We start from the raw sequence: 24,645 nt of genomic DNA, 5'->3' as shown, positions 1-24,645 counted from the left end.
ATTACATTTATTATTCCAATAATTGTTATAATCCTTGCAACAACGTTATCAAAAATTAATCAATGACCGGGAAAAAAGATCACCATTCGAGTGTGGGTTTGATCCAAAAAGATCAGCACGAGTTGGCTTAGTGTAAACTATCAGGCATCTCAGTGGAGCCTTTTAATTGGCTCCTCGCAGTCAAACTTAAAAGCTGTATCATTCCACAATGGAAATCTCTTTGTGTGTATTCCTGTCACCCATTCCACTCACATGAAAGAGTGTTAACAACAAAACCATTAGTGGCTTCTGCGTGATGACGAATATGAGCAGCCTGTTAACGGACTTACAAATGGACTACCCAAAGCACCCGTGTTTCTTCTGTGAATGGCACAAGCAATGAACACATGGCAATCGAAAAAAATGGCCACTCAAGATATATGTCTGCTGGCTCCATGAATGTAAAACATGAGCCACATGTGGAACGTTCCAAAATATTACTCCTTCTATTCCACTTGAAATTAGGTTTTACGTCTCAGTTCGTGCGTGCTATTCATAATAATGGTAATGCCTGCAAATATACCTACATGTCAGCATCTTGTGGAGGCTCTACAATGGTGTGGGGCATGTGCAGCTGGAGTGATACAGGACGCCTGATACGTCTAGATACGACTCTGACAGGGACACGTGCGTAAGCGTCCCGTCTGATCACCTCCATCCACTCATGTACATTGTGCATTCCGACAAACTTGGGCAATTCCAGCAGGACAATGCGACAATCCACACGTCCAGAATTGCTAAATACTGGCTCCAGAAACACTCTTTTGAGTTTAAACACTTCCGCTGGCCACTAAACTGACCATAAATGAACATTATTGAGTATATCGGGGATGCCTTGCTACGTGCTGTTCAGAAGAGATCTCCGCCCCCCCCCCCCACCCTGTACTCTTACGGATTTATGGACAGCCCAGCAGGATTCATGATGTTAGTTCCCCACAGCACTACTTTAGACATTAGTCGAGTCCATGCCACGTCGTGTTATGGCACTCTGCGTGCTCGCGGGGGCCCTACACGATATTAGACAGATGGACCAGCTTCTTTCGCTCTTCAGTGTATTTTGGCACTATATAGCGTCACTCTCGCCGTAACAGTGCTATCTGCCGTTGAAAATTTGTACCTTAGTATGGCGATCATCAACATTTTATCAGTTTTCTTATGATCAATACTATTAAAACATGTAACTTTTTATCGATGTCCAACGTAATGTTCCGCGGTATGTGGGCAATCAGCAACCTTCTATCACTCTACATGTAATCGTTACTACTACAACATGTAACTTTTGTATGTATGTGCCACATGATTTTCCAGGAAATGTCTTCTAATGACCTGTAATATATTTTTTGTATGTCAGATTATCATTTTTATGTTATATATGGCTATGTATTTTTATCATGTTCTCTGCAGATGTCTGAAGCTGGCACCGTCTTAAACGTGTAATAATGGAATAATAAAGTTAGCATGCATCCTCTCAATGACTTTTCCCTCATCGACGTATTCAGTATTTTGGAGACTGCACATATTTTTCAACATGGTCACGTATCTTCTACTTGACTTCATGTTGCCGCTACCCTGCGGCAATCAGAACACATCTTATCGAGTCCATGGAGGGATTTCTTTATCCTAAAAGGCGGCATCTGTTTGCCACACATATTCCACTTCCCTAGTAGCTGCTTCCTATGTGTACTGCGCATGTGAGCTATTAAGGGGGTAAGAGGGGGCAGGGGTTCCTACAGTCCTTCACCCGATAGCGATGGTCGAGAAATCCACATCCAAGATCGCTACAGAATCGTCTGCACCTTTGATTGAAGCCTTCCGCTTGGCCCCAAACCAGAGGTCCATGGTCAGTTCTGGGAACAATGCTGCAGAAACTATAGCTCTGCTTTTACTCTACGTGGAAGGATAGCTGCCTTAACCAAACCAGCCAGTTGCCTGTAGAGACCAGGATGGCTTTTGAAACAAGGGGGCAGGCGCACTGAACAGATGTATGTCTTGCTGCAGCGTATCAACATCGAAGGACTGTTGTGGTACTGAAAAAGGAATAAAAAGTCGTGATTATTAGCGAAATTGTACACACATACACAATGAGAGAAAGAGGAGTGGATAATATTTACAATCAGTCTTGTTATTGTTTTTATTCTGCCTGGACGCGATGCCTCATCTCTGATGATGCTTCATTTTGCTGAACCTTCTACTACAGCGAACAGGACATGACATGAATGATGAGACTCATACTTAGGGAGAGAGAGACGATGTGAGGGAATTGGAGGGTATGATAATAGGGGGTGACCTTGACGTGTGTTACAGGTATTTGCCAACAGTGTCAGGTGATGTCATCGGAAATCTTGCGAAAACGCAGACTGTCCTCACAGGTATCCAGCCTCACTACTTACATGTACTACTCAACCACGATGTTATTGTACTTGGCGATTATCAGAAACGCGCTGTGATGTCGCGGTAAACAAGTAAACATCACACTGCCAATGCTTTCAGGCCATTTGTGCGTATACTACCAACTCCGATTGCGTGCTGACTGACAGTACCCTGAACGAGGTGTTCTCATTGTCAGATGGGATAATATTGTGTGTGTCGACTATTATAGTCTACACGTGTCTCTGTTCTGGAGAGATAGCGAAGAAGATATGGAAATACGCGAAAAGTTGTACTTAGAGCTTATAAAATCTCTTCTGTGGTGTTCTGGAAACGGAGGTGAGTTACCATCTAAACCTGAATTAGCCGTTGTTTGGTCTCCAGATATCTCTGACGAACTTATAATGCGGCACATAAAAAAAAAGCAACGTTCCTTCCAGAAATGTATGTCCATCTCAACAGAACAGTGCACCATATTGTTGTCAGCTAAGGATGCCGACAGACCTTAATCAGAAGCCAAGATACCTTTGTAATGCATCCGCCCTCGTTTTCTCCTCTGCAAACCAAAAGCGTCAAAGATAAAATAAGAACACAGGATTTCCGTTTAAAGAAGATTCGTACCTTGAGCTTCTCAAGAAATAAATGGCTAATGTAGAAACGCAGGTTAACAGCTATCATTCCCAAGAGGGCGGAGGATTGCACAAAGGTTCAGGGCACTATTGGCAGTACCCCAAAAGGGCGGAAAAGTCAGCCATGATCAACGGCATGAGAATGCAGAAGGAAATAGAAAACACTTCATTAAAGACGCATAATGTGTATCTTGTACCTCGTGGACAGTTAAACAGAAGTGTTCTGATGGTTTCCCCATTGGCAAAAGATTAGACTAAGCCCTCATTCGGATATCCGTGAGGGGACTGCCAAGGAGGAGGTGACCATAAGAAAAAAATCGGATAACCAACAAAAGGGTAGCATTCTACGAGTCGGGGCGTGGAATGTCAGAAGTTTTATTGTGGTAGGGAAGCTAGAAAATCTGAAAAGCGAAATGCTGAGGCTCAATCTAGATATAGTGGGGGTCAGTGAAGTAGAATGGAAACAGGACAAGCATTTCCGGTCCAACGATTATAGGATAATATCAACAGCAGCAGAAAATGGTATAACGGGAGTAGGATTCGTTATGAATCAGATAGTAGGGCAGAGAGGGTGCTGCTGTGAACGATTCAGTGATACGGTTGTTCTCATCAGAATTGACAGCAAGCTCTCACCGACAACGATAATCCCGGTATACAAGCTGACGTCGGAAGCAGAACACGAGGTTATGTAGAAGGAGTATGAGGATATTGAACGGATAATCCAGTACGTAAAGAGAGACGAAGTACTCTGTTCAAGTCTCACAAGAGGAGGAGGTACACATCGAAAGGCCGGGAGATTCGGGAAGACCCCAGTTAGATTACATTATGGTCTGACAGAGATTCCGAATTCAGATATTGAACGTTAAGGCGTACCCAGAAGCAAACATAGACTCAGATCACAATTTAGTAGTGATAAAGTGTAGACTGCAGTTTAAAAGACTAGTTAGGAAGAATAAATGCGCAAAACAGTGGGATACAAAAGAAATACGCTTGAAGTTCTCCGACTCCGTAGATACTGCGATAATGAATAGCTCAGTAGACAGTTCAATTGAAGACCAATGGACGTCTCTTAAAATGGGAATCGCGGATGATGGAGAGAAAAACGTGGGTACAAGGAAGGTAACTGTGAAGAAACCATGGGTAACAGAAGAAATACTTCAGTTGATGGACGAAAGACAAAAATACAAACATTTTCAGCGAAATTCAGGAATACAGAAATACAAGTCACTTAGGAATTAAATAAATAAAAAGTGCAGGGAGGCCTAGGCGAAATGGTTGCAGAAATGTGAAGAAACTGAAAAAAAATGATTGTCGAAAGGATGGTCTCAGTTTATAGACAAATCAAAAAGTCTTCGGTAAAATTAAGAGCAAGTGCGGTAGCATTAAGAGTCGAATACCATTATTCAATGCAGAGAAGGAAAGAGCACAATAGAGGTCCATATTTTTAGATTTCCAGAAGGCTTTCGACACCGTTCCTCACAAGCGTCTTCTAACCAAACTGCGTGTCTACGGAGTATCGCCTCAGTTGTGCGACGGGATTCGTGATTTCCTTTCAGAAAGGTCACAGTTCGTAATAATAGGCAGAAAGACACCGAGTAAAACAGAAGTAATACCCGGCGTTCCCCAAGGGAGTGTTATAGGCCCTCTATTGTTCCTGATCTATATTAACGACATAGGAGAACATCTGAGTAGCCGTCTTAGATTGTTTGCACATGATGCTGTCATTTACTGTCTTGTAAAGTCATGAGATGATCAAAACGACTTGCAAAATGATTTAGATAAGATATCTGTATGGTGCGACAAGTGGCAATTGATCCTGAATAAAGAAAAGTGTGAAATTATTCACATGAGTACTAAAAGAAATAAGCTAAACTTCGATTACGCGATAAGTCACACAGATCTTAAGGTTGTAAATTCAGCTACATACTTAGGGATTACAATTACAAATAACCTAAATTGGAACGATCACATAGACAATATTGTGGGTAGAGCAAACCAAAGACTGCGATTCATTGGCAGAGCACTTAGAAGGTGCAACAGGCCTACTAAAGAGACTGCTTACACCACGCTTGTCCGCCCTATTCTGGAGTATTGCTGTGCGGTGTGGGATCCGCATCAGGTGGGGCTGACGGATGACACCCAAAAACTATAAAGAAGGGCAGCTCGTTTTTTTATTATCGCGAAATAGGGGAGATAGTGTCACAGACATGATACGTGAATTGGAGTGGCAATCACTAAAACAAAGGCGTTTTTCGTTGCGACGGGATCTTCTCATGAAATTTCAATCACCAGTTTTCTCCTCCGATTGCGAAAACATTCTGCTGCCACCCACCTATGGGAAATGATCATTACGATAAAATAAGAGAAATCAGGGCTCACACAGAAAAATTTAAGTGCTCGTTTTTCCCGCGTGCCGTTCGGGAGTGGAACGGTAGAAATAAAGCTTAAAGGTGGTTCATTGAACCCTCTGCCAGACACTTTGTTGTGAATAGCAGAGTAATCACGTAGATGTAAAGATGTAGATGTAGAGGTAGAGAGGGAGGACTTGTCTGACGACGTGATAGGAGAAGAAACAGGAGTCGATCGGGAAGAGGTAGGGGATCCAGAATTAGAGTCAGAATGGAAAAAGTCTTTGGAAGACTCACGATCAAATAAGACAGAAGGGGTAGGTAACACTCCGTCGTAATTTTCAAAATCATTAGTGGAAGTGACAACAAAACGACTACTCACTTGGGTGTGCAGAGTGTATGAAACTGGCGATACACCATCAGACTTCTGAAAGAACATCATCCACACAATTCCGTAGGTAGCAATTGCGAGAATTATCGGACAATCTGCTTAATAGCTTTTGCTTCCAAATTGCCGACAAGAATAATACATAGAAGAATGGAGAAAAAATTGAGGATCTGTTAGATGGCTATTAATTTTGTCTTTAGGAAATGTAAAGGAATCAGAGAGGCAGTTTTGACGTTGCGGTTGAAAATGGAAGCAAGACTGAAGAAAAAACAAGAAACGTTCGTAGAATTTGTCTACCTGGAAAAGAACTTCAAGAATCTAAAATGGTGCAAGATGTTTGAAATTCAGAAAAATAGGGATAAGCTGTAGGAAAAGGCGGGTAATATACAATATGTACCAGCGTCAAGATGGAACAATAAGGTTGGAAGACCAAGAACAAAGTACTCCGCTCAAAAAGGCTTTAGAACAGGGATTTAGTCTTCCGCCCCTATTATTCAGTCTATACATCGAAGAAGCAACGACGGAAATAAAAGGAAGGTTTAAGAGTGGATGGGATTAAAATTCAGGGTGAAAGGATATCAATGATAGTGTTGCTGTCCTCATGAAGGTGAAGAAGAATTACAGGATCTGTTGAGTGGATGAACAGTCTAACGAGTACAGAATATGGACTTAGTGGAAATCTAAGGGAGGCGGAAGTAATGCGAAAAGCAGAAAAGACAACAGCGAGAAACTTACCATCAGAAGAGGAAAACGAAGTAGACGAAGTTAATTAATTCTGCTGCCTAGGCAGCAAAAGAACCCATGACAGACGGAGCAATGAGGACAAAAAGCAGACTAGCACTGGCAAAAAGGGCACTCCTGAATGAAAGAACTCTACTTGTGGCAAACATAGGCTTTAATTTGAGGAAGAAATTTCTGAGGGTGTACGTTTGGAGCACAGCATTGTGTAGCAGTGAAACGTGGACTGTGGAACAACTAGAACAAAAGAGAATAGAAGCATTTGAGATGAGGTGCTAGAGAAGAAAAATGTGATGAGGTGTTACAGAAGAATGTTGAAAATTATGTGGACTGATAAGAAAAGAAATGTCGATGTTCTCCGCAGAATTGGCGAACAACAGAAAATACTGACAAGAAGAAGCGACAGGATGATAGAGCTTCTTTTAAGACGTCACGGGATAACTTTCATGTTACTAGAGGGGGCTGTAGAGGGTAAAGACTGCAGAGGAAGACAGAGGTTGGAATACATCATCCAATGTATAATAGAAGACGTACGTTGTACGTGCTACTCTGAGATGAAAAGGTTGGCACAGGGAGGATTTTTTTTAAAGAAAAAAAAACTTCAAACACCAGCCACCGTCTCTCACGTACGAATAATACCCTACTGGCTGGTCCTGTAGATCCATTTGTTCACCCACGACACCTCGAAGTAATATGTACATTCAACCAAACAATGCATCACCATGCTGCCGAAATGGATCGGAAAGCTTTGAGAAACTCTCCATCGGCATGAAGTTGTATTTAGGGCACTGGAGATCACCTGTCTGAATCACAGTGGATATTTTGAGGGTACCATCAAATGAGAAGTGCATGAATTAACCTCAGTTCCGACTTCGTGGTTGGTAATGAAGAAATGTGGATCAGAATATGTTTCTTCCTCTGCCTCCCCCCCCCCCTCCCTAGTCACCCACAGCAACAATGTTTTCGCTATCGGTGGCGGTGTCTATCCACGCCACTTCGCCGGCGTCAGCATGGAGAAAACCTGTGTTACACTCAATTACTAATGAGTGTTACTTAAACAAACTTAATCTTCACTAAAATGGATGAACGCGGCTCTGTTTAAATGTCGTGTGGATGCTGTTCCAATGGACGTATTGATATTATGAAAAAGTGTTTCTGTATTACATTCGGGACTGTCACTGTGTGCCAACCGAGTACGAAATGGCGCATCTCGTTCAGGGGCCGCTGCTTGTTCAATAACAGCTCTGTTAAGAGGGTGGCCGTGGCACCCGTTACATAAGCAAAGAAAACAACGTAACTCGCTTTACGACTACAATAAACATTTGTGCGCATTATCAACACACTCAAGGATATAGAGGTTCACGGACAAAGGAACACAAAATAATTCCAGAAGTCAAAAGGAGAGAACTGGCTTTCATCCCGACGCAGATGGTGCGCTCTAACGGAAGCGTATCACCAGAGCGTATGTTTATTGGTAATGTTTCTGGCACCTCACGAAATCAACATGTTTATCGAGTTGCAAGAAAATAACGATAACACAATGGAAACATGCAATTATTTTGCCATCTTTTTTACTACGATTATTTTCCGTGCAGTCTGAACACAAGTGCAGTGCATTTATTTTTTAGTGTAACAAATATTTATTAATTGTGTCACCGGACACATAAGCAATTCCTTAACACTGATGCCTGTCTGTTGTGTAACAGCTATTGGTTGCAGCGCTACCAAACACACAAACAATTTCTTTTATACTTATGGCTAACTAGCACTCACGCAGGGTACTATAATTGCTCTTCTAAAACCAGAAAGAGGACGACCGAATAACGGCACCATCAAAGATGAAATTCCTACCGTCATCCCTTCCTCCGCAAGCTATGGATTCCGATATAGGACCGCAAAGTTGCGTTATTTATGTAGCATATGCCTGATGTTACTGTTGCCACGAAAGAAAGTATTGGTAGCTAAAAGCGACGTGAAATAATAAATAAATATATCTCTTCTATAGTAACAATAAAACTATAAAACCGTCTTGTCTGTTTGCTTGAACACACTAATCTCCAAAACCACTAGAAGAATTTTCATGGGATTTCTCACAGGTAACTTGTCCATAGTTTGCGACAGCGTAATAGGCTTTATCTCGTCGAGATCGAATCGAGAAAGAAAAAAAAATCGTGATTTCAAACTTTATCTATAATCGTCTGTCAGCTTAGTAGTTCGGATGTTTAATCGTCACTGAGTAGAACACTAAAGAATCAATATGGCGCTGTTAGTTTTTTAATTCCGTGACAGATTTATTTTCAGAAGATTACGTCAGTGACAGAATTAAACGCCCCAATCTGATCTTTACGCAATCAACCTAACAGTGAATTTACTTGGCTAGGATTTACGGATTTACTGCTTTCGCTTTTTGTACTAATAACTTAACTACATAGCTTCGCTTCTATTGACAGGTTTCATTTATACACTTTACGACGAAAAACGAATTTATTATATTTCCTTTGTGATTTGGGTGTGTACTCATTACACTTTTATTTCGGTTTGTTTATGAACAAAAATGTCTAGAAAATACTTGAATCTTTTTGAATACACCAGAACGGCTAAAAGACTGAGAACTTCGCAGTCTCAAGACTTCAATGAAGATCGTGAAGCGAGATTTTCTGTGAGCGGGAATCTTATGTTCTAACTCGATCTTTGGAAACTTTCCAAAATCGAGGCACCACTTAACTCTGATAGAGAGCGTCATGTGTTATCTCCTCAGAATTTTTCACTCACAAAGGCTTAAAGTTACTTTTTTCCAATGTAACATCATCATAGGAGCGGGAAGTTTGACTGTAAGTGGCGCAGGCGAGCGAGGTTTTATATCCTAAATCACGCTTCATCTACATCTACATCTACATGATTACTCTGAAGTTCACAATTAAGTATGTGGCAAAGGATTCATAGAGCGACCTTCGAGCTATTTCTCTAAGGTTCCCCTCTGGAAGAGCTTGAGGGAAAAACGAGCACTTAAAGCCTCTTGTGAGGGCTCTGATTTCTCTTATTGCAATATTATGATCGCAATTTCTCCCTATGGGGTAAGCGCTAACAAACTATTTCCGCTTTTAGTGAATCGGAGAAGGAAGATGGTGACTGAATCTTCACGAAAAAACGCCTTTGTTTTAATGATTGCCACTCCAAAACACGTACCACTTCAGTGGCACTCTGTCCCTATTTCGTGGCAATACAAAACCTGCAGCCCTTCTTTGAATTTTTTCGATGTCTCCCGTCAGTCCCATCTGATGTGAACCCCACACCGCGCTCCAGCACTCCAGAAGAGGGCGCACAAGTGTAGCGTAAGTAGTCTCCTTAGTAGACCCGTTAAATTTTCTAAGTGTTCTAAGAATACATCGGAATCTCTGGTTTGCTTTCCCCACAACATTATCAATGTGAATTGCAGTTGTTTCAAAGAAAATGCCTTTTTTGCATGCTGCACATCGAAATTTTTATTTTTATTTATGCACCCAGACGCGTTTCGCCTTTTTACAAGACATCTTCAGTGGGTGCCCTCAAATATTACATGATTTGTTCATTTTTACACATAGGGTATGATTTCATATCTAGGTTGTAGATTTAAAAACAGTTCCTTAATGTTTTTTTGAGAAATGTAAAGGTACTTACAGGTAACTTCTAATTCATTGCACCTAAGCAAACTGCTTTTTTCTCATCTGGCAAACAGATGGACATCTTACAGTTCACTTTCAGATCACTGTTTACGTTACACATCACTGTAACTGCCATCTTTTTAATACAGAGTGTTACCAACATTCTCAATTTTCTGCATTCAACTGTTTTGTGAATGTGTATGTGTTTGTGTGTGTGTGTGTATTAGAGAGGGAGTGAGGCTTTTTTTAATAAAATAAATAAAAATAAAAATTATTTATTTAATTTTATTACTATTTTTTTAAATAATAATAATTATTATTATTATTATATTTTCCTGTATGTACTTACGAGAAGAATCAGATGTGTTGGGATTTCTGTCTATTATATACTCAGTGTAAACAGTGAGTTGTTAGTCATATTTACTAGGTGATTTAGTAGTTGTTTCTTTTCAGCCCTTGTTTTGTACATATGATAATTTTCCTGTAATGTTAGAAGAGGCCTTTCATTATTTATTCTAATTATTTTCATATCATTTTCTCTTGTAGTAGGCTTGTGGTTATTTTCTCCCAAATGTTCTGTAAAAGTTGAGTGACTCGTTCCATATTTCCATGCTTTGATATGTTCTCTGTACTGGGTGTCAAATGTTCTGCTGGTTTGTCCTATATACCTTCCATCACATGTGTTGCACTGTAGTTGGTATATTCCTGCTTTTTGGTAGATATCTGTTTCTTTTGTTATTTTTGGAACGTGTCTTTGGATTGAATTGTCTGTTTTGAATGCTATGTTTATCTGTTGTCTTTTGAAAATGTTTGTTATTTTATTTGTGAGTTTGTGCATGTATGTCATTGTGTACCATCTTGAATTTTCTTTCTTGTTTTCCTGTATTCTTTGTGTCGTTATTGTTCTGTCACTGTTTGTGCCTGTTTGTGTAGTGTTTTGTGTACTGTTGTTTGTGGGTGTTTATTTACTGTGTTCACTGACTGAATTTGTTTCTTAATTTTTTTTGTTTAATTTGGTGACTAGATCCCTATTGTAGCCATTGTTTGTTGCTATTTGTGCGATGATGTCTAGTTCTTTCTAGCAATTTTCTGTGCTGAGTGGTACTGTGTTGAGTCTATGAAGCATGTATCTGAGTGCTGATTGTTTCTGTGAGTGTGGGTGATTAGATGTCTGATGTAGGATTGTGTCAGTTGTTGTAGATTTACGGTAGATGTCAAAGCTATGCTGATTGTTTTTTTTAATGGTTATATCTACAAACTTTATTTGTTGTTCTCTTCTTTTTCCATTGTGAATCTTATCTTTCTGTGCATTCTGTCTTTATCTGTATGCAACTGGTCAATTTTTGCCTGAGGTTCATCTATTAAACTAAGGATATCATCCATGTATCTGCCACAATAAAATGTTTGTGATTCTTTTTGATAATATTTTTGAATGTTAACTTTTCTACATGGTTTATGAAAATGTTTGCTAAAGCACCTGATACTCGGGATCCCACTGGTAACCCATCTTCCTGTAAATAGTATTCATTATTGGAATGAAAGTAGTTCTGTTCCGTTATCAGATCCAGCAACTTATCTGGCTGTTGTCCTTCAGGTTTTGTTCTATGATATTTATTGTTTCTGCTATTGGAATGTTAGAGCACATGTTTTCTATGTCAAAAGAGAGTAGAGTAGCTGTGCCTCGGATTTTTATATATTTTATAAGTTGTATTATCTGTGAGGTGTTCCTTAAAGTTCTGTCATCTTCTGTAAGTTTATATTAGCAATTTCAACATGTATCCTGCAAGTTTGTAAGTGGGAGCTTTTTTGAATTTTACAATGGGTCTTAATGGAATATTTGGTTTATGGATTTTTGGTTGGCGCAGAGGGTGGGTGCTGTAGGATTGTTTTGTATTAATTTCCCTTTTTCTCTGTCATCCTTGTGTAGTCTATATTTTTTACATATTCTTTACCTTGGCCTGAAATCTGTTTGTTGGGTCTGATTTAGATTTTTTAATATTATTTTGTGAAATGAACTCTAGTGTTTTGTCACTGTATTGCTGTTTGGGCATAAGAACTACTGTATTTAGTTTGTCTGCTTTAGTAATAATGATGTTTTCATTTTGGAGTCTGCCTTTTTGTATATGTAATAATTTGATGTATTTCTTTTTTATCAATTCCCCTGTTAGCCCAGTGTTTACATTGTTGTTTTCACTTTACTCCTCTCGCTTTAGAATCGCTTTTCTATGTATGCTTCATCTACTTTTGTATTCACGTTATATTTCAGTCCTTTTTCTAAGAGCTCTTTTTCTTCATTGGTTAATTGTGTGTGTGTGAGATTCGTCAAACGGGGATAAAACTGGTGTGTGTGTTTTGGTTGTTTATTGTTTATGTTTCTTTGTTGTGTTTCTTGTCTCATGAGCTGTGTTATCTTTTTCTTATGGTTTTCTTCAATTTCTTTCAAGACAGTGTCTGTGTAATTCTCAGCCTTTTTGACCAGGTCAGAAAAAACAGCAGAATTGTTAACGTTATTTGCAAGTTGTAGATGTTTTTTATATAGTTTTCGAGATAAAGTTTGTTTTTTCGAGTGTAGAGCTTTGATTTCGTGTTTTAGTCAAACTTTCTGAGCTTTTTCCTTCGCTTTTATAGCACTAGACGAACTGTTTTTAATCTTTACATTGATGTAGTTAGGTACAAGGTTATTGGATTGACAAATATTGTTGAACTTTATGTGTTCCATTGTTTTATGGATGTTGAGATGTAGTCTTCTGAATCTGTGGTAGAGGCCAACTGGAAATGCCTGGCAGGGCTTATATAACACGTTTCTTGTAGTGGCCATTTTCGCAGCAGCTGTATATAAATTGCAGTTGTTTCAAAGAAAATGCCTTTTTTGCATATCGAAATTTTTTTTATTTATGCACCCAGACGCGTTCCGCCTTTTTTACAAGACATCTTCAGTGGGTGTCCTGAAATATTACATGATTTGTCAATTGTTACACATAGGTTATGGTTTCACATCTAGGTTCTAGATTTAAAAACAGTTCCTTAACTTTTTTTATGAAATGGAAAGGTACTTACAGGTATCTTCTAATTCATTGCATCTAAGCAAACTATCTCTGTGATATGTCCAGTTTTAGTAATTCATAATTGTAATCCCTAAGTATTTAGCTGAATTTACAACCTTTAGACTTGTGTGATTAATCGTATAATCCAAATTTAGCGGACTTCTTTTAGTACTCATGTGGATGACTTTATCCTTTTCGTTACTTAAAATCAGTTGCCACTTTTCGCACGATACAACGCTGGCGTACATAAGTTCTCGTTTTGGTATTTGTTTACTAACAGCCGCTTACAAAGTTGCAGAGGACATTATGTGTGCAGAAAAAACGGAGGAGAAAAAGACAGAAAATATGCCGCAAATAGCGACAACAATCTTAAAACCATGCTGTAACGTATACTAAATAAGGTATTGTGAAAGTATTACAGAAAACAATATTTAAAAAACAAACAGTACACATGTAATAACGTTTTACAGTGTTTTATAACTATGTTATTTAGAGCCAGTTTTAGATTTAAAGAACCCCTGATTATGGCAATAAATTTCCGCTGAAACTATTTTGGGGAATAAACAAATAAATAACAAAAGTGTTTTGTATCAAGGCGGACTCACAATTCCCATATTGTTGTTGTAGCCTTTATCAGTAAATAACATCTTTAGAATTATAATATGACATTAATCTGCTAATTGTCAATCATGATGTCATAGTGGAATAAATTAAAGCTCTCGGAAAAGTTATATCATAGTGGTGTTGCTGGCAGAAGATGGAGAGGATTACGAGGACACACATCCTATGTTATGGACAAAAGACCACCACCGTAAGAAGCTCTGGACACTCTTCCATTCTTCCTACTTCTCCTTATCTTAAAAGAAAAAAAACCTTGAGTATTAAATGCAAATCTAACACAGACTTTAGACTTAGCTGTCTCCCACGTTCAGCCAGCGTCCTTGCCGCAGTGGTAACTCCGGTTCTCGTTAGTTCAACGCAGTTATGCGCCGTCAGGCGTGGGTAGCACTTCGTTGGGGGACAGTCCTGGTATGTCGAGCACTGTTGGCGAATAGGGTGCACTCAGCCCTTATGAGGCCAATTGAGGAGCTACTTGATTGAGTAACAGCGGCTTCGGTCACGGAAACTGACAACGGCCAGGAGAGCGGTCCGTCCCTTCCGAGGCATGTTCAGATGGAGTATACTAAGATTTAGTTTCCTACGTTCATCTTTAGATGAATAGCCAAACACATAATAACCACACAGTGATAGAGGAATTTTGTACCATATTAGCACCTCTGTTTCTATAAATATTTTGGAGATTATTTGTAACGGTCCAAGGAAACTACATTGACCTATATGGAAAACGTTAAATCATAAAACATGAGACGGATATTTCTCAAACTTTATCCGGAATTTCACACCCAAGAAGTCTTAAGGATTGAACTTTCATTCCATTCGCAGCTGCTGTCCATGATCAACATCAGTAAGAGGTGTGACTCCCACTGCCACCAACACATTCCTGCATTCGTTTTGGCAGGAGGCCATACAGCCATCTTGAGAGATTTCTTGCGCATCTGAAACACACCAACACACCCTATGTCAGTTCACGAAAGCTGCTAGATGGAGGCTGGTACGGAAGTACGCATCCTCCCATCGCAAGGCAGACTGCATTATCTTGGTGAAATATGGTTTTTGCTTCCCTGGTCATGAAGAGCATGATAACAGCGTTTACCATTCTTGGTACATAATAGTGAGCTTTCAGCCTCACTTCTATTCACAAATCAGTCATTTTTCGTACTCGGTAGTTCCCGACACCATGATTCTATAAGTTGGAGGGATATGGTTCTCGAGAATTACTGCTTCATGTGAACTTTCACCTGGTCATCTACAGGTAAGTTCATGTCAATTTGACAGCCACGAACATAAGAAAAACTCATAGCTGAACACCACAAAATGTTATTGAGCGTCTCAGCTCACTCTGGCTGTGCACCACGCCGGTCTCAGTGCCTAGTGGTGTGGTGTCAGTGACGAGCGACGAATGGCAACTCGAGATCTGAATCCAGATTCCAGTTAATTGTTCTCATCGGTTTGTAATGATACCCTGCGAGTAACCTCTACCTAGACTTCAGGTATTAATCGCATATTCTACTATCTCATCATAGCTTAATCTTCTGGAAGGACCTGTCTCGCGTTTTTGCCCTGAGTCCATCTCGTCATGGCTCGTTCTGCAGTCGCTGCACCACAGTAAGATTTGACGGTAGGATGCTTCTATGTCTCTCATGCCTATGTATCGACCTTTTACAAAGTCCGAGAGATGGTGATAACCTACATGCGGAAATAGTGCGATCTCCACCTGCAAAGTTGCAGAAACTTTAGACGCATCCAGTATCCATCAGGTACTAACACCATTCTACAGCTGTAGGGCTATCATTTTCTGTGCCGAAAATTACCTTGCATCAGGTTGAAATTTTATTCAAAATATCTCACTCATTTTGTAGCACTTTCCATTCACTTCAGTATATATGGTGAAGTCAAAACGCCGCACTTGGAGGCCGGCATGCGATTCCTCATCCCCATTCAAGAGAAAAGTGTATCTAGCAAAACTTAGTCCCGCCAGTAAGTTTAACAGAAATGTGATTAATAAACGAGGTTTTGGCAACGCTGTAACTGCGCGCAGCGTAGCCAAGAACAGGTATCATGAACACTACACTGTTCTGCAGCTGTCCCATTAGCTCAGTGAGACGAGTCAATAACTTCCGGTAATTTTTAAAACTGGGCAGCCACAGCTAAAATAGTTATACATGACCGATTGACAATTCATACGGTACAACATGTTTTTGAATACGGGTGTTAAAACTATTAAAATGTAAAACTGAACGAAAAGTCCATTCGTTTGCTGTAACTGTATTTAGTTAAGTCGGTTAAACATCCGCACAACCGATCTCGTAACTTTAAGTTATATCTTCATGTATATAGAAATGAAATGTCATTTGGTATAGAGAGTTACAGAACGCCGCGGAGTAACAGTTGGCGTGCCTAGACAAAGTTATCAGCCCTCCTCAACTGATAAAAACCACCATCAATGATGAATGCCCAATCTGTGTTAAAAACATGAATCGGTAAAGTGATGACAGTTGGTGATTTTAACACAGACTGGACACTCATCATTGATGACGGTTTTTATCAATTGAGGATTGCTGAAAATTTTGCCTAGCCACGCCAACTATTACTCTGCGGTATTCTGTAACTCCCTATACCTTATGACATAGAATATATATATACGCCAAAAGATACAACTTAGAAGTTACGAACCCGATTGTCTTGGTCTTTAATGGACTGAAATAAATACAGCTACAGCTGACTATTGAATTTTCATTCAGTTTTATATTTTAATAGTTTTATGACCTGTATTTAAACATGTGTTGTACTGTATGAACTGTCAGTCAATTACGTAATACCTACGGGAACGGATATGCGGACTCGCCGATGTTTGAGTCGCGTTCGCGTGAAACTTTGTTCTTTTCATTTAAAGCGTCAAATCGTATCCACTTTACACCACCACAACGCGGTACCTCTTGTATTTCTTTCTGTTACTGTTAACCTTTATTTAAACATGAAGACATAAAATGAACTTCATATAGACGCAAACGACCACTTTGTTTCGTCCATGACAAGTAAAGCCAATAGAAAATAACAGGAAATACAGTGACATCGTCTGTATCCAACGAGGTAGAAAAACACGATAGGTAGCCTTACACTAGAATGCACTTTATGCTACGCACAATAATTCTATTCTCATTGTTTGACGTCCAGGCATATCTTCACAGAGCCGGTACGCGCACGTGCGAGTAACGTTCACTTTAGAGAAGATGTTCAAAGAGACCATTTTGCATTTACAAACGTTACGAAATTTGTTGGATGATACTTTGTAGGACCCTACGCAACACACCAGCATCCACTATTGCCGAAACGGCATTTATGTGAGCTATAAGATCGTATACTTTCATGGGTGGAATACAACAAACTTATTTCTTTAAGTGTCCCCGCAAAGCAAAATTTAGTGGATTAAGGTCGAAGGAACTTGGAGGCCAAAACATTGGACCTCCACCATCAATCCACTTTCCCTGGAAACGCTTCGTTTTAATATTTACGCACGTTCATTCCAAAGTGGCATGGTGCACCATCGCGCTGGAATCGTAGGTGTCGCCTCACACCAAGTGGGAAGTTTTATAATGCGTCAAAGAATTCACCGCAAAGAAACGTAGGATGCAGCAGCGCTTTCAATTTGTCCAGCAATATATAAGGGTCCAAAAGCACCCCTCCCACGACTCCAGCCCACAGTGGCGGGAAGCCACGTTCATGGATGACATGTGGGTTCTACTCAGACCAATAATGGCTTCTGTGGAGGTTAAAAATATCTTCACGAGTGAAGCTTGATGAGTCAGTTCATATCACGTTATTTATAAAATGTTCGTTATCATCCAGTTGGTGCAAAAGTCATTCATAAGACTGTAATCGTCGAATGCGGTCTTCTGGCCGCTGGTGTTGAGTTAACGTGTAATGGTATGGATGCAGTTCTTCATCGCGCAACCCTTCAACAACCAGTCTTCGAGATATCTGGAACTGCCTTGCAATATCATTGGTACTTGCCGAGGTGACTGGTGCACGGTTTCAAGAATAGCGTCCTCTGTTTGTGGAGTACGTCAGGTCCTTGGACTTCTATCGCTTGAACCTTGACCCGCAGTTACGCAGGGTCAGCCATCGCTAATCGGATTTGGCATGTTAATGTTTAAGGGGTGGCCGGATGCCCTTCCTGCCGCCACCTCGTACCCCCCGGGACGGAATTAGTGTACCCCAATTGTCTGCGTCGAGTGTAATCCATGGAATAGTGCGAATGTGTTCAGATGTCTGCGAGCCGTGTAACTGAGGCGGAACATGGGGACCAGCCCGGTATTCACCTAGCGGGATGTGGAAAACACGTCTAGTCCTTGGACGACCTCTGTCAATTACTTGTGGACGAGCCTGCGAGCCTGGATAACCTGCGACCCGAAGACGTTACTCCAGGCGACGAAAAACATTCTTACAGGGATAGCACCTTTGAGAGTACTGTGCTGCAAACACAGGATCAGCAGCAGCATCTTGCTTATCGGATACGTCCAGCACCAAAAGCATATCGACGTATTCATCCTTTGTGTACTCCATCGGGAAGACACCCTTGGTTCAGCTATGTGTGCGGCTGTTGCCGGCGGAGGTTCGAGTCCTCCCTCGGGCATGGGTGTGTGTGTTTGTCCTTAGGATAATTTAGGTTAAGTAGTGTGTAAGCTTAGGGACTGATGACCTTAGCAGTTAAGTCCCATAAGATTTCACACACGTTTTTTTGTTCAGCTATGGTTGTGCACTGCGCATTTAGTAGCCACATGTATGCGATTTAATGAATCCCATTGTCCTGTGATGGGGTACTGTCATGTGTCAAAATGATGCCCTACCAATAAAAGACGAGAACTAGGGAACGGACCTCTAAAAACAAAACAAAAAGGAGAACCTGTCAAGGATTCGAATCATAGCTCCATGGTGAATGTGGGGGTGATGTCCCAGCAATCTACTCCTTAAGCTACGATGGCTGCTAAAGTTGTGTGGGGGTAATCCATGTTCCTTTGTACATTTCGATGCGCTGCGTGATGTGACAGTGTTGCCAGCTTCTCGTTTTCACACATGTGTTTTCAAAATTTGCCGGACCTGATTTTGCTAGACAAACTTTTGTTTTGAATCTGGATGAGGAATCGCAGCCGGCAGGAGTGGCCGAGCAGTTATAGGCGCTACAGTCTGGAACCGCGCCACCTCTACGGTCGCAGGTTCGAATCCTGCCTCGGGCATGGATGTGTGTGTTGTTCTTAGGTTAGTTAGGTTTTAGTTCTACGTTCTAGGGGACTGATGACCTCAGGTGTTAAGTCCCATAGTGCTCAGAGCCATTTGAACCGTTTGAGGAATCGAATGCAGACCTCCACCCTGTTTAATCATACAATGAAGGCTTTCACGACCGGATGGTACTGTTGTTGATAATTCTTCCGGGTTATATGGCCGTGGTCCATGGAATACTTCTATTCCTAACGTTTCGTCCAATACTACGTTGGACATCCTCAGAGGTATGGTGGGTCCTGTTGAGTCCTGCCGACTGACGAGTCGGGCGTCGGAGAGCGGCCTAAATACTGAGGAAAGTGGTCGTGGTCTAGCCTGCACATAGTAGCAGAGAGAAAACTAGTCAAAGATAAAATGTAACTATAGATAAAAATCACTTATCGATTCTGTAACGCCACTGTCCATATCTCGCTTAATTTCAAGGCCTCTTCTTTTCCATTAAAATTATCTTCATGTTTATAAATTTCAATAGCTTCCCTATACAGTCGTGGATAATAGTTCGTGGTAGCACTTAAAACTGTAGTTTCAGAAAACTTAACTACATGGTCACCGGACTGAAGTGCATGTTCCGCAACGGCCGATTTATCTATTTTACCCAGTCGGCAAAGACTTTTATGCTCCTTTACCCTCGTATTCACACTTCTTTTCGTAGTACCAATATAGACCTTGCCACAGGTACACGGAATTTTATACACACCGCTAGATGATAATGTTGGCCTTCTATCTTTAACAGAACGAAGTACTTGTCCTATTTTTCTGGTAGGTTTGGTACGGGTTTCACTTTATGTTTCAGCAAAATTTTGCCAATTCGATCTGTAACCTTACTAATGAAAGGTAAAGACACCGTGTTCTTCCATTGTTGTTGAAATTAAGCGAGATATGGACAGTGGCGTTACAGAATCGATAAGTGATTTTTATCTATAGTTACATTTTATCTTTGACTAGTTTTCTCTCTGCTACTACGTGCAAGCTAGACCACGCCCAATTTCCTCAGTATTTAGGCAGCTCTCCGACGCCCGACTCGTCAGTCGGCAGGACTCAACAGGACCAGCCACACCTCTGAGGATGTCCAACGTAGTATTGGACGAAACGTTAGGAATAGATGTATTCCATGGACCACGGCCATATAACCCGGAAGAATTATCAACAACACCCCACCCTGTTTATCTATATTCTAAACAAATTACAGTGATGTAGGTCACAGAATACTTGAGGAAGAGTTTGTCAAGGGTAGTGTGAGTGCTAAAACAACATTTGTGACGCTACAATGGAATTCTGACATCGACCATCGCATTAGGAAAGGCGTCAGTTTTGTCACATTTACGACTGCCTCTCTGAGCTCTACCTCTTGTACGCTGCGTCGTCACGGCTGCTAATGCAGGATCACGGTAGGGACGCGTGGCGTACCTCGGTTAACCCCGCGGCGCGCATCCCGCGTGACCCGAGCCGCGCAGGGGCAGCCAGATCCGGCACGTCCAAATTGCCGCCGCCGCCTGCCCGCCTGCCTCACGTGACGCAACGGCCGGCGGCGCGGCGAAATGTCAGCATGTTAACAGCCGCTTAGCCGCTGTCTCCCAGCATCCTCCCACTCACTTACGAGCGCTGTCCGCACGCACGACGGCCGTTTTCTTCGGAGGCACCAACCCTGCACCCTATTGTTCATAACCAGTAACGGCCGCAAACCGGTACCACGCTAACGATCGCCATCTAGGGGAAATGTCTCTAGTTCGTTTTTGCGATCCACGGGTTGAACTTCGCAGTGTATATGTTCAGTCAAAACGAGGAACACTACAATAACCTATCCGGAATGTGGTGAAAAGGAATCGTATTTTTGACACTAAAGGGCAAGTAGAAGGGAGTTATGGTCACGATTTCCTGGAGCACACCGCTCAACGGTTTACGTATTCATTTGCGTTCAAAGTCCTTTAAACTCCCTACAAGGGCAAAAAGCAATGTCAGAATAGAGTTTCATTACGTACATGTGTGGGAATTTAAACCAATATCCTAGTCTTATATGAAATATTTATTCAAAAACAGATACAGTTTTTCGACTTGGTCGTCCGTAAGACCACTGATCAGTGTACCTGATTGTATCGATGGAAGTTTTACCTGGCAAGATGCGCTATGTCGCCCCATTGGAGTGCGCCGCTTCCCCGCCTTCCCGCTTCCAGAGCGGTGTTCGTGAAAACTTGGCAGAGTCTGTGGTCCTCTTCAAGTGCTTTCGCGTCTATATGCAGCAGCTGACTAGCGGAGAGGGCCGCACAGTGACTTCCTACGGTGGGCCACGCTGTTCCCTTGGAGAGAACGTGCTGCAGTCCGAGGACTCACGCTGGTGACAGACAGAGGCACCGATATCGGTGGATTCCGCCTACGACCGACATCGCCCGAAGATGGCCGCGGTATTCAGATCAGTACGTTACTACCGTTTCGGTCACAATGTAGCCGATCTCATCTCTCGAACGCGCAGACTTCAGATGACAATCGGCGAAATTCAAATCAGTTTGTTTTCTTTTGTCGCGACGCGACACGACACGAAACGAAACATGGACTGTGAGAAACTGACAAGTTTAGCCAAAGAAGGAGTTTGTGGCACCTTGAGGATGACAAATATCATAATCGGAGTATACTTGGGAATCTATGGACTGAAATCACAGGTTAATGGAAATCACAAGCAGGCAAAATCTTTATTTGAAATTTTAAGCTTCAATTATAACCTGCGAGAATAATTTGTTCATGTGAGAAGAGTGGCGTATCTTATAAAGAAGTTACAGTAGTGGTAGGTGGGTATTAGCAGCCTACAAAAAAATGTTCAAATGTGTGTGAAATCCTATGGGATTTAACTGCAAAGGTCATCAGTCCCTAAGCTTACACACTAAATTATCCTAAGGACAAACACACACACCCATGCCCGAGGGAGGACTCGAACCTCCGCCGGGACCAGCCGCACAGTCCATGACTGTAGCGCTTGAGACCGCTCGGCTAATCCCGCCGGGCAGCAGTCTGCAAATTATTAATACTGCTAACTAGGATGTTTATGCCAATAGGATGGCGATTCTGTTACATCAAGTGGTTTTCAAATGTGATGTACGCTTTTACACTTTTCAGTGTTTAAGGTGTTCAGATTGGTTCGTTGGTTGATTTGGGGGAAGGGACCAAGCAGTGAGGTCATCGATCCCACCGGATTAGGGATGAATGGGGAAGGAAGTCGGCCGTGCCCTTTCAAAGGAACCATCCAGGCATTTTCCTGAAGCGATTTAGGAAAATCATGGAAAACCTAAATCAGAATGGCCGGACGCGGGTTTGAACCGTCGTCCTCCCGAATGCGAGTCCAGGGTGCTAGCCACTGCGCCATCTCGCTCGGTGCTTAAGGTGTTGAGAATATCTTATTCTACATTTTATGCTTGTCTTTCGTACACATGCCGAATAACAGTCATTGAAGTTTAATTGACGTATGTCTCCACAACACATAGATTTAGCAGTCTTGCTTTTCAAGATCAGCACACATTTTCTCCAACATGTAACAGAATTTTTCTTCTTTCTCATATATTCGTAAAACCTGGCTGCTGATTCCAGTAACTGACGACGGAGTGTACAATACTCGCCACTTTCTTTTCGAGACAGATATAGCTCATTCACATGCATACGGCATCTTTTTAATAGCAAAAGTCGCACAGAGACGTAGTGGTATCCATCCAACTCTGGGGCCAACTACACTCCAACCACTACTCCACACACAACGGCCGTGAGGTGAGGCGTCGCTAGTAGTCGCATTCCTCCCCTCACGAAATAGTTATTGTCAAGACAGACTGGCACCACGCAGTTCAATAAACAACACGTTTCCACTCATGGATGGTAAAATGTGATAGGTCACGGACGAAACTTCACATTGTAGGGGACAGCAACTCCTCGTTTCTCGCACCTGATCGGCCGATCGGTGTTCGTGGCAGTTTGATTGGACGAGACAATCTACTCGTTTTTCTAGGAAGAGGCTGTATGAAGATGAGAGGGGAAGCACGAAAATCAGACTGGTGCAAACTCCGAGTGAGCTGGAAGGGCCGCTGGCACTGGCAGTGGCAGACTGCAGTCTTGGCGGCCCATCAAGAGCGGCGCGAACTCTCGCTTCTGGAAGCAGTGCTGGAGCTGCCTCCACTCTACGGTGGCGGGTGTTTAATTTGGTAAGCGTGGCACGGCCTCGCGGAAATCATGCAAGCGCGGGGTTCACTTAGCTTCAATCGTTAACTCAACAATCCGCTTTTCTTTAACGCTAGAGTGGGCGACTGATTCGTGATTGCTTTTCCATTGCCGAACAGATGTAATTTCGCCTCACGTATGCTGAACGAAGTGATCAAAGCAGACGTTTTCGTCACGACAGATCGCGTAGGTTTTGGCCGAAATCATTTCAAATGACATCTTTCATTCGGATTTGCTAGTTTGGCCCAATTACTAACGTATCATGTCCATTTCCTTTGAAAAATTAATATACAGATTTCCCATTAAGATGTGAGTAACTTGTATAGTCCTTACTATGATGTTCATGAGAAATTATAACACCCCACTCGTCACTTATCTGGTTTTGGTGTGTGTTCACCCCAGGTAATTGACTAACAGATCAACAGAGAGTGCAAAACTGCCGCAATATCGGATAACGCAAAGAAAGTAATAAGGCCCTGTGACTCCTGATTGAACTGCGGTGGCAGTGTTGACATTAATTGATTCAGAATTGATCCCTTTCAATTAAAAAGGGGTGCACATTGATGTTATATTCAGGTATTGAACACCAGATGCAAATGTTGAACATAAAATTAATTAAGAATGTGAATTGGGATTTCAACTACTTGATTGAAGACAGATGCAGTCGATTAGCACAGATTTATTTTAACTCACGACCTTCAATCATCACATTACATGACTCTCCTAACAGGCAGTGGTAATAAATTGCGTTTGCGTGGAGTAAAGCGCGATAAATCAAAAGTAATTCCTATCGACTGACCCAGGCGTAATGCGAAGTGCGAGAAGAATTCTGCAGTACACGGCCTATGACACCCTCGTGGAAACTTTGCTGACGTGGTCCAACAAATTATCAGTGGCCGGAATGGGCGCAATATCACCGAATTCAGCGTGGCGGAGCGGCGTCGTTGTGTGGACGTCGGTCGACATCGTGGTGCTGCAAGGCTGCACTCGCCTATTCACTCCTAGCTATCTTGCTCAGTACATAGCTGAACCAAAACTTCCTATCTCCAAGCTCAATCGTTCCCTTTGCTAAGTCCTAAACTGTAGAGATGCTCACTCTTTCTCAGCCAAGCTGAGTCAAGAACGCCACGTCCGCACTCTAGGCAAGCTGGAAACGGAAGACCTCTACTGAGACTTCTGCCAGTCCACTCTTCGCCTCGGTTTCCCCTCCAGCAAAATCACTTACGCCAATTGCAGTGCAAGTCACGTTAATTACGTGTCGCTTCCCAGCGCCGACCTATGCCTGCTCTGGGAAGTGAACAAAGTCCCAAAAAATTTCCCTTCCTCTCAATTTCTTCTATTTAGCTCCCCCCAGGCCACCCA

Source organism: Schistocerca nitens, chromosome 1, assembly GCF_023898315.1.
Source record: "Schistocerca nitens isolate TAMUIC-IGC-003100 chromosome 1, iqSchNite1.1, whole genome shotgun sequence".
In the NCBI taxonomy this organism is placed as follows: Eukaryota; Metazoa; Arthropoda; class Insecta; order Orthoptera; family Acrididae; genus Schistocerca; species Schistocerca nitens.
Note: the sequence above shows the minus strand (reverse complement) of the source record.